At 46.9% G+C, this 10,237-nt stretch overlaps 1 long non-coding RNA gene across 1 annotated transcript; it reads left to right on the plus strand.

The window, feature by feature from the left end:
* The first annotated feature begins 8,152 nt into the window (after positions 1–8,152).
* On the plus strand, positions 8,153–8,873 carry LOC124487525. The gene is made up of 3 exons (XR_006958397.1): positions 8,153–8,360; positions 8,439–8,487; positions 8,786–8,873. It is a non-coding gene; the product is annotated as an uncharacterized LOC124487525 (long non-coding RNA).
* The last annotated feature ends 1,364 nt before the right edge of the window (positions 8,874–10,237 follow it).

A 10,237-nucleotide genomic window follows, 5' to 3' on the forward strand; every position in this document is an offset into this window, starting at 1 on the left:
AGGCACGCGCACCTGAAACCCAACTCACTCCGTCCCCCTGGAATGAATAAATGAGCAAGAGTCTGTTTTATAGGCTCCTCCTTCTCTACTGCCAGTCACATTGGCCAATAGAAGTAGTATTAACATCCCACAGGGATACAGTTGTCCGAAGACTTTCCAAAATGTAATTAAAAAATGTAATTAAAACCGTTCTCAGACTCAGAATCCCCGTAAAGGTTAAGACCAACGTCATCCAGAAGCCCAGGGCCAGCAGTCTCACAGAGAAATCATGTAACACAAGCACATCCCTACTCTGAACAATAATACAACCCAGACCACCAAAGCCTGCAAAGTGGTTGAGGTCACATCCGATCTTCCCCAGCACCAACAATGCCGACCGTGATGCCCAATCAATGCCCTGACAGATGACCGCCGGCTAGCCTGACACCAGGATCACATCCGATATACCCGATGCCCACCGCCACTCCAGGCAGTCACCCGAGACCACGTCCCATGACAAGGCCCAAGATCGGGATCACTGTAGAGCGCTGAGAGCCCAGCAGTGAGTCCAGGTGGTTCAGAGATTATGGTTTTAGCCCATGAGACAAAACAAACTCAAGAGACACCGGCCCAGGCCTCAATGGACCGAAGGTCATGATTCAATGAGTACAGAGTCGGCCCAAATCCGGATCCCGTTGGTCTTCATCCAACATCCCGTCTCCAGGTCCTCTTCAACTGCTGTTGTTTCCTTGTTGTCAAACCTGACCTTTTTAATAAATGGGAGCCCATCAGTCTTCATCCAACCTCCTGTGTCCAAGTCTTCTTCAACTGCTGTTGTTTCCTTGTTGTCAAACCTGACCTTTTTAATAAATGGGAGCCCATCAGTCTTCATCCAACATCCTGTGTCCAAGTCTTCTTCAATTGTTGTTTCCTTGTTGTCAAACCTGACCTTTTTAGCAAATAGGAGCCCATCGGCATAAACATCCCTCTGGATGATATACCACTCTAACACTGCCTATTGCTAAAATAAATATAGCTGTCACAGCGTCTGTCAGTCAAGAAGAAGTGAGAATTAAAGCCAAATGTGAGTCTAAATTGTGGAATCACATCATCAGTAGTATACCCAGGATCATTGGGTGTTTCGGCCTTCGAAACACTAGACACCCTCACCATAGGCAGGCCCACCAGGGTTGATCAAATCCCCAGTGTGTGATTCCAGTCCAATTGGTACGTCAACACCTGAATTTTGTAAAAAAGTCCAGTCCACAGAGAAACCGTCCCACCCAATGCTGTTCTGAGAAGAAATGGGAAAAACTAACAGAATGCCCAGACGCCTCAACTCAAAGCGACTTTCCAATAAATTAGCGACTTTAACATTAAAAAGCAATTTTACTAATAAAAACCTAGCAAACAATCAAATATTCATGTCAATAATAATACCTACCTGAGCTGCTTCACAATAAGACAATATGAATGTCAATAATAATAATAATAATACTTACCTGTCCTAGGAATAAAAGAGGGTTAGGATAGAAAGCAGGGTTAGGTTTAGGAGAGAAAGAGAGACCCACCAGGGGTCTAGGGTTGGGGTTAGGATAGGGTGCAGGTGGGGTTAGGGTAGGGAGAGAGGGGGGGTTTGGAGAGAGGGGGGGTTGGGTTTAGGCAAGAGAAGGAGAAGGAAAATAGAGCAGTGACTCGTACAGTGCAGACACCCACAGGGCGAATGACACTGCTGCCCACAGGGCTCGAGTCGAAATCTCCCGCCCTCCCCAAAGGAATCAATCCCAAGGGGCGGAAGGCAGAGACAGACTAGGAAGAGTAGAAAACAGTGAGCAAAACACATTCCCCCTCCCAAAATAACCTCTTGAGTGAACAAATCCTGCAGAAAGCTTGATTGATTGAGGAAGTCTTGTGCCGTCCCGTTCAGAGTGATGTGAAAAATCTAAACTTAGAAGAGCAAAGCCACAGGCCTTCTCACAAAAATTGTCTTCATCTTCTTGAGGCAATATAAGAATTAATATAAGAATTAAGAGTGGAAAGGGGACGATAGGAGCAAGTCGGGCCAAGGCCCCGGCAAGGTTAGGTGTGGTAGTAATAACGAGGAAACACCCTGTGGGACCCCGACGGGACCACAGTACTGGTGAGACCCCATTTAGGCACGCGCACCTGAAACCCAACTCACTCCGTCCCCCTGGAATGAATAAATGAGCAAGAGTCTGTTTTATAGGCTCCTCCTTCTCTACTGCCAGTCACATTGGCCAATAGAAGTAGTATTAACATCCCACAGGGATACAGTTGTCCGAAGACTTTCCAAAATGTAATTAAAAAATGTAATTAAAACCGTTCTCAGACTCAGAATCCCCGTAAAGGTTAAGACCAACGTCATCCAGAAGCCCAGGGCCAGCAGTCTCACAGAGAAATCATGTAACACAAGCACATCCCTACTCTGAACAATAATACAACCCAGACCACCAAAGCCTGCAAAGTGGTTGAGGTCACATCCGATCTTCCCCAGCACCAACAATGCCGACCGTGATGCCCAATCAATGCCCTGACAGATGACCGCCGGCTAGCCTGACACCAGGATCACATCCGATATACCCGATGCCCACCGCCACTCCAGGCAGTCACCCGAGACCACGTCCCATGACAAGGCCCAAGATCGGGATCACTGTAGAGCGCTGAGAGCCCAGCAGTGAGTCCAGGTGGTTCAGAGATTATGGTTTTAGCCCATGAGACAAAACAAACTCAAGAGACACCGGCCCAGGCCTCAATGGACCGAAGGTCATGATTCAATGAGTACAGAGTCGGCCCAAATCCGGATCCCGTTGGTCTTCATCCAACATCCCGTCTCCAGGTCCTCTTCAACTGCTGTTGTTTCCTTGTTGTCAAACCTGACCTTTTTAATAAATGGGAGCCCATCAGTCTTCATCCAACCTCCTGTGTCCAAGTCTTCTTCAACTGCTGTTGTTTCCTTGTTGTCAAACCTGACCTTTTTAATAAATGGGAGCCCATCAGTCTTCATCCAACATCCTGTGTCCAAGTCTTCTTCAATTGTTGTTTCCTTGTTGTCAAACCTGACCTTTTTAGCAAATAGGAGCCCATCGGCATAAACATCCCTCTGGATGATATACCACTCTAACACTGCCTATTGCTAAAATAAATATAGCTGTCACAGCGTCTGTCAGTCAAGAAGAAGTGAGAATTAAAGCCAAATGTGAGTCTAAATTGTGGAATCACATCATCAGTAGTATACCCAGGATCATTGGGTGTTTCGGCCTTCGAAACACTAGACACCCTCACCATAGGCAGGCCCACCAGGGTTGATCAAATCCCCAGTGTGTGATTCCAGTCCAATTGGTACGTCAACACCTGAATTTTGTAAAAAAGTCCAGTCCACAGAGAAACCGTCCCACCCAATGCTGTTCTGAGAAGAAATGGGAAAAACTAACAGAATGCCCAGACGCCTCAACTCAAAGCGACTTTCCAATAAATTAGCGACTTTAACATTAAAAAGCAATTTTACTAATAAAAACCTAGCAAACAATCAAATATTCATGTCAATAATAATACCTACCTGAGCTGCTTCACAATAAGACAATATGAATGTCAATAATAATAATAATAATACTTACCTGTCCTAGGAATAAAAGAGGGTTAGGATAGAAAGCAGGGTTAGGTTTAGGAGAGAAAGAGAGACCCACCAGGGGTCTAGGGTTGGGGTTAGGATAGGGTGCAGGTGGGGTTAGGGTAGGGAGAGAGGGGGGGTTTGGAGAGAGGGGGGGTTGGGTTTAGGCAAGAGAAGGAGAAGGAAAATAGAGCAGTGACTCGTACAGTGCAGACACCCACAGGGCGAATGACACTGCTGCCCACAGGGCTCGAGTCGAAATCTCCCGCCCTCCCCAAAGGAATCAATCCCAAGGGGCGGAAGGCAGAGACAGACTAGGAAGAGTAGAAAACAGTGAGCAAAACACATTCCCCCTCCCAAAATAACCTCTTGAGTGAACAAATCCTGCAGAAAGCTTGATTGATTGAGGAAGTCTTGTGCCGTCCCGTTCAGAGTGATGTGAAAAATCTAAACTTAGAAGAGCAAAGCCACAGGCCTTCTCACAAAAATTGTCTTCATCTTCTTGAGGCAATATAAGAATTAATATAAGAATTAAGAGTGGAAAGGGGACGATAGGAGCAAGTCGGGCCAAGGCCCCGGCAAGGTTAGGTGTGGTAGTAATAACGAGGAAACACCCTGTGGGACCCCGACGGGACCACAGTACTGGTGAGACCCCATTTAGGCACGCGCACCTGAAACCCAACTCACTCCGTCCCCCTGGAATGAATAAATGAGCAAGAGTCTGTTTTATAGGCTCCTCCTTCTCTACTGCCAGTCACATTGGCCAATAGAAGTAGTATTAACATCCCACAGGGATACAGTTGTCCGAAGACTTTCCAAAATGTAATTAAAAAATGTAATTAAAACCGTTCTCAGACTCAGAATCCCCGTAAAGGTTAAGACCAACGTCATCCAGAAGCCCAGGGCCAGCAGTCTCACAGAGAAATCATGTAACACAAGCACATCCCTACTCTGAACAATAATACAACCCAGACCACCAAAGCCTGCAAAGTGGTTGAGGTCACATCCGATCTTCCCCAGCACCAACAATGCCGACCGTGATGCCCAATCAATGCCCTGACAGATGACCGCCGGCTAGCCTGACACCAGGATCACATCCGATATACCCGATGCCCACCGCCACTCCAGGCAGTCACCCGAGACCACGTCCCATGACAAGGCCCAAGATCGGGATCACTGTAGAGCGCTGAGAGCCCAGCAGTGAGTCCAGGTGGTTCAGAGATTATGGTTTTAGCCCATGAGACAAAACAAACTCAAGAGACACCGGCCCAGGCCTCAATGGACCGAAGGTCATGATTCAATGAGTACAGAGTCGGCCCAAATCCGGATCCCGTTGGTCTTCATCCAACATCCCGTCTCCAGGTCCTCTTCAACTGCTGTTGTTTCCTTGTTGTCAAACCTGACCTTTTTAATAAATGGGAGCCCATCAGTCTTCATCCAACCTCCTGTGTCCAAGTCTTCTTCAACTGCTGTTGTTTCCTTGTTGTCAAACCTGACCTTTTTAATAAATGGGAGCCCATCAGTCTTCATCCAACATCCTGTGTCCAAGTCTTCTTCAATTGTTGTTTCCTTGTTGTCAAACCTGACCTTTTTAGCAAATAGGAGCCCATCGGCATAAACATCCCTCTGGATGATATACCACTCTAACACTGCCTATTGCTAAAATAAATATAGCTGTCACAGCGTCTGTCAGTCAAGAAGAAGTGAGAATTAAAGCCAAATGTGAGTCTAAATTGTGGAATCACATCATCAGTAGTATACCCAGGATCATTGGGTGTTTCGGCCTTCGAAACACTAGACACCCTCACCATAGGCAGGCCCACCAGGGTTGATCAAATCCCCAGTGTGTGATTCCAGTCCAATTGGTACGTCAACACCTGAATTTTGTAAAAAAGTCCAGTCCACAGAGAAACCGTCCCACCCAATGCTGTTCTGAGAAGAAATGGGAAAAACTAACAGAATGCCCAGACGCCTCAACTCAAAGCGACTTTCCAATAAATTAGCGACTTTAACATTAAAAAGCAATTTTACTAATAAAAACCTAGCAAACAATCAAATATTCATGTCAATAATAATACCTACCTGAGCTGCTTCACAATAAGACAATATGAATGTCAATAATAATAATAATAATACTTACCTGTCCTAGGAATAAAAGAGGGTTAGGATAGAAAGCAGGGTTAGGTTTAGGAGAGAAAGAGAGACCCACCAGGGGTCTAGGGTTGGGGTTAGGATAGGGTGCAGGTGGGGTTAGGGTAGGGAGAGAGGGGGGGTTTGGAGAGAGGGGGGGTTGGGTTTAGGCAAGAGAAGGAGAAGGAAAATAGAGCAGTGACTCGTACAGTGCAGACACCCACAGGGCGAATGACACTGCTGCCCACAGGGCTCGAGTCGAAATCTCCCGCCCTCCCCAAAGGAATCAATCCCAAGGGGCGGAAGGCAGAGACAGACTAGGAAGAGTAGAAAACAGTGAGCAAAACACATTCCCCCTCCCAAAATAACCTCTTGAGTGAACAAATCCTGCAGAAAGCTTGATTGATTGAGGAAGTCTTGTGCCGTCCCGTTCAGAGTGATGTGAAAAATCTAAACTTAGAAGAGCAAAGCCACAGGCCTTCTCACAAAAATTGTCTTCATCTTCTTGAGGCAATATAAGAATTAATATAAGAATTAAGAGTGGAAAGGGGACGATAGGAGCAAGTCGGGCCAAGGCCCCGGCAAGGTTAGGTGTGGTAGTAATAACGAGGAAACACCCTGTGGGACCCCGACGGGACCACAGTACTGGTGAGACCCCATTTAGGCACGCGCACCTGAAACCCAACTCACTCCGTCCCCCTGGAATGAATAAATGAGCAAGAGTCTGTTTTATAGGCTCCTCCTTCTCTACTGCCAGTCACATTGGCCAATAGAAGTAGTATTAACATCCCACAGGGATACAGTTGTCCGAAGACTTTCCAAAATGTAATTAAAAAATGTAATTAAAACCGTTCTCAGACTCAGAATCCCCGTAAAGGTTAAGACCAACGTCATCCAGAAGCCCAGGGCCAGCAGTCTCACAGAGAAATCATGTAACACAAGCACATCCCTACTCTGAACAATAATACAACCCAGACCACCAAAGCCTGCAAAGTGGTTGAGGTCACATCCGATCTTCCCCAGCACCAACAATGCCGACCGTGATGCCCAATCAATGCCCTGACAGATGACCGCCGGCTAGCCTGACACCAGGATCACATCCGATATACCCGATGCCCACCGCCACTCCAGGCAGTCACCCGAGACCACGTCCCATGACAAGGCCCAAGATCGGGATCACTGTAGAGCGCTGAGAGCCCAGCAGTGAGTCCAGGTGGTTCAGAGATTATGGTTTTAGCCCATGAGACAAAACAAACTCAAGAGACACCGGCCCAGGCCTCAATGGACCGAAGGTCATGATTCAATGAGTACAGAGTCGGCCCAAATCCGGATCCCGTTGGTCTTCATCCAACATCCCGTCTCCAGGTCCTCTTCAACTGCTGTTGTTTCCTTGTTGTCAAACCTGACCTTTTTAATAAATGGGAGCCCATCAGTCTTCATCCAACCTCCTGTGTCCAAGTCTTCTTCAACTGCTGTTGTTTCCTTGTTGTCAAACCTGACCTTTTTAATAAATGGGAGCCCATCAGTCTTCATCCAACATCCTGTGTCCAAGTCTTCTTCAATTGTTGTTTCCTTGTTGTCAAACCTGACCTTTTTAGCAAATAGGAGCCCATCGGCATAAACATCCCTCTGGATGATATACCACTCTAACACTGCCTATTGCTAAAATAAATATAGCTGTCACAGCGTCTGTCAGTCAAGAAGAAGTGAGAATTAAAGCCAAATGTGAGTCTAAATTGTGGAATCACATCATCAGTAGTATACCCAGGATCATTGGGTGTTTCGGCCTTCGAAACACTAGACACCCTCACCATAGGCAGGCCCACCAGGGTTGATCAAATCCCCAGTGTGTGATTCCAGTCCAATTGGTACGTCAACACCTGAATTTTGTAAAAAAGTCCAGTCCACAGAGAAACCGTCCCACCCAATGCTGTTCTGAGAAGAAATGGGAAAAACTAACAGAATGCCCAGACGCCTCAACTCAAAGCGACTTTCCAATAAATTAGCGACTTTAACATTAAAAAGCAATTTTACTAATAAAAACCTAGTTAGGGTTGGGGTCGGGGTCGGGGGTCGGGGTCGGGGTCGGGGTCGGGGTCGGGGTCGGGGTCAGGGGTCAGGGGTCAAGGGTTAGGGTTAGGGTTAGGGTTAGGGTTAGGGTTAGGGTTAGGGTTAGGGTTAGTAGGGTTAGGGTTAGGGTTAGGGGTTAGGGGTTAGGGGTTAGGGGTAGGGGGTAGGGTTAGGGTTAGGGTTAGGGTTAGGGTTAGGGTCAGGGTCAGGGTCAGGGTCAGGGTCAGGGTCAGGGTCAGGGTCTGGGTTAGGGTTAGGGTTAGGGTTAGGGTTAGGGTTAGGGTTTAGGGTTTAGGGTTAGGGTTTAGGGTTAGGGTTAGGGTTTAGGTTAGGGTTAGGGTTAGGTTTGGGTTAGGGTAGGGTTAAAAGAAAAACTGGATGGTCTTAAAGAGCACGGGCCTATTATTACTGTGTTGTTAAGCTAATTGAAATTGAAATGAAAAGGGTAGGAATGCAAATGGATGTGTTGTAGAATCATGTTTGTTTTTTTTAAAAAAAACAGGTGCTGTGTGGCGCTGAATGAGTGGATGGTGTTGTGGATTTGAGGATCAAGGTAAGTGTTGTTGAAATTACTTTTTTAATGTGTCGATCTATGTGTGTGCAGGTAAATATGTGTGGGTGTATTTTACAGGTGCTGTGTGGCGATGAATAAGTGGATGGTGCTGAAGATGGAGATCAGGGTGAGTGTTGTTGCACTGTTTTCTAGTGTGTCAGTCTATGTGTCTATGTAAAGCTGTATGTGAATAAGTAAAAAGGTTAACTATGTGTGTGTGTTTATTTGGGCCTCTGTGCGAGGGTGTAGACGTATGTGTTGTGTATGGACCTGATCTGTGTGTGTGTGTGTGTGGGTGTTGTGTAGTCAGTACCAGAAGGAAGTATACATCAACAGAATTGCCATGAAAAAATATGTATACACTTTATTTATTAAATTAAACTGGTCCTGTGTGAAAAATAAGAATGTTATGTTTTCTCATTCAGTCCCAGGGGTGTAATTGTGTTCAACTGTGTGATCCATTTTCTTTCGGCATGCTTCCGCTGTCCACTGGACCACCCGGACCCCGACTCCACCCCAGATATGATGAGGTGAGTGACGGGGTGCTCCTGGAAGTGTGTGACCAGTGTTGTTTGTAGGTGTGCCCGTGAGATGTTGTTGAGGTGTTGTTTCAGCCTAGTGTCTATTGAAGCTCCGGTTTCTCCTACGTAGTGTTTATGGCAGAGTGTGCAGGTGATGATGTAAACCACATTGGAGGTTTGTAGGGTGAGGCTGTCCGGGACTGGAGCCGATGTGTGGCTATGGGGGTTTGTAATAAATTTCCTGTTTTTGTAGTGCAATGTGTGAGGTTTGGTTATTGGAGGGGGCATATTGCTGAATTTAGTATGTATGAGGATATCCTTAAGACTTTTATTTTTTCTATATGCGGAGATGATCCTATATGGTTTAAGTGGGGGGTATGTGTGTTGAGCTGTGGTGAAATTGTGTTTGAATGTATGTTGCAGTGGGCGTGTTCTATGTGAGAATGTCGTGACTAAGGAATGATGATTTTAGGTGGATCTGGGCCAGTGCCGGTTGTGTGTGAGGTAGCCGGGGAAGTGGGAGGAAAGGTAGGGTTAAAGGGGGGGTGTGCTTCCGGGATGGGGTTAAAGGGCGGGTCCGCGGAGATGTTAAAGGGGGAGTTGAGGTTGGGCGTGGGGTCGGGAAGGTTGGGGTTAGGGTTAAAAGTCAGGTTGGGTCTACCCGTGGAATTAAAAGGAAGGGGGGTGGGGTTGCGGGGAGGGTTGGGGTTAGGCGCGGGATCCGAGGGGTTGTGGTTAGGGTAGGGGACCAGGCTGGGTATAGTTTTGGGAGGGGAGGAGTGGGGTTAAGGGGAGGGTGGGGTTGGTGACTATGACTACGGGTGGAATTAAAGATGGGATAGTAGCGGGGTGTTGGGTGGGGTACTGTAGCAGGGCCCTGGGAAGGTTTAGGGTTAGGAGGGGGGTTGGGGGAGGATACAGGATGCAAACCCGGTGTAGGGTAAGGGAGAGGATTTGGGGGGAAGGGGGATAGGAGGGGGAGGGGATCTGCTGCAGGTTGTGTATGTACTGTTGCTTGTATTTGGAATGTCTGAGGTGTGTGTGATGTGTGTGTGTTGGTTGTGTGTGCATCGCTGTTTGTAGTGTTGGGTGTGTGTGTGGGCCGAGTGGGAGAGAGAGCTGCCAAAGTGTCATTTTTAATAGTGCGCAGAAACCTCTTGGAATATCCCCTTTGTCTGAGTGAGTGAAAGAGTGTTTGAATGGCTATGTGTAAATCGTCTTTGTGAGACGATATTCTATGAAACCGGATGATCTGTGATTTGACGATACCTTTAAATGTGTGCTTGGGGTGATAGCTATGTTTATGTAATAGTGCGTGTGTGTCTGTGGGTTTGAAATATACTCGTGTCTGAAGTG

This window comes from Hypomesus transpacificus, chromosome 26 (genome assembly GCF_021917145.1).
Source record: "Hypomesus transpacificus isolate Combined female chromosome 26, fHypTra1, whole genome shotgun sequence".
Classification (NCBI taxonomy): Eukaryota; Metazoa; Chordata; class Actinopteri; order Osmeriformes; family Osmeridae; genus Hypomesus; species Hypomesus transpacificus.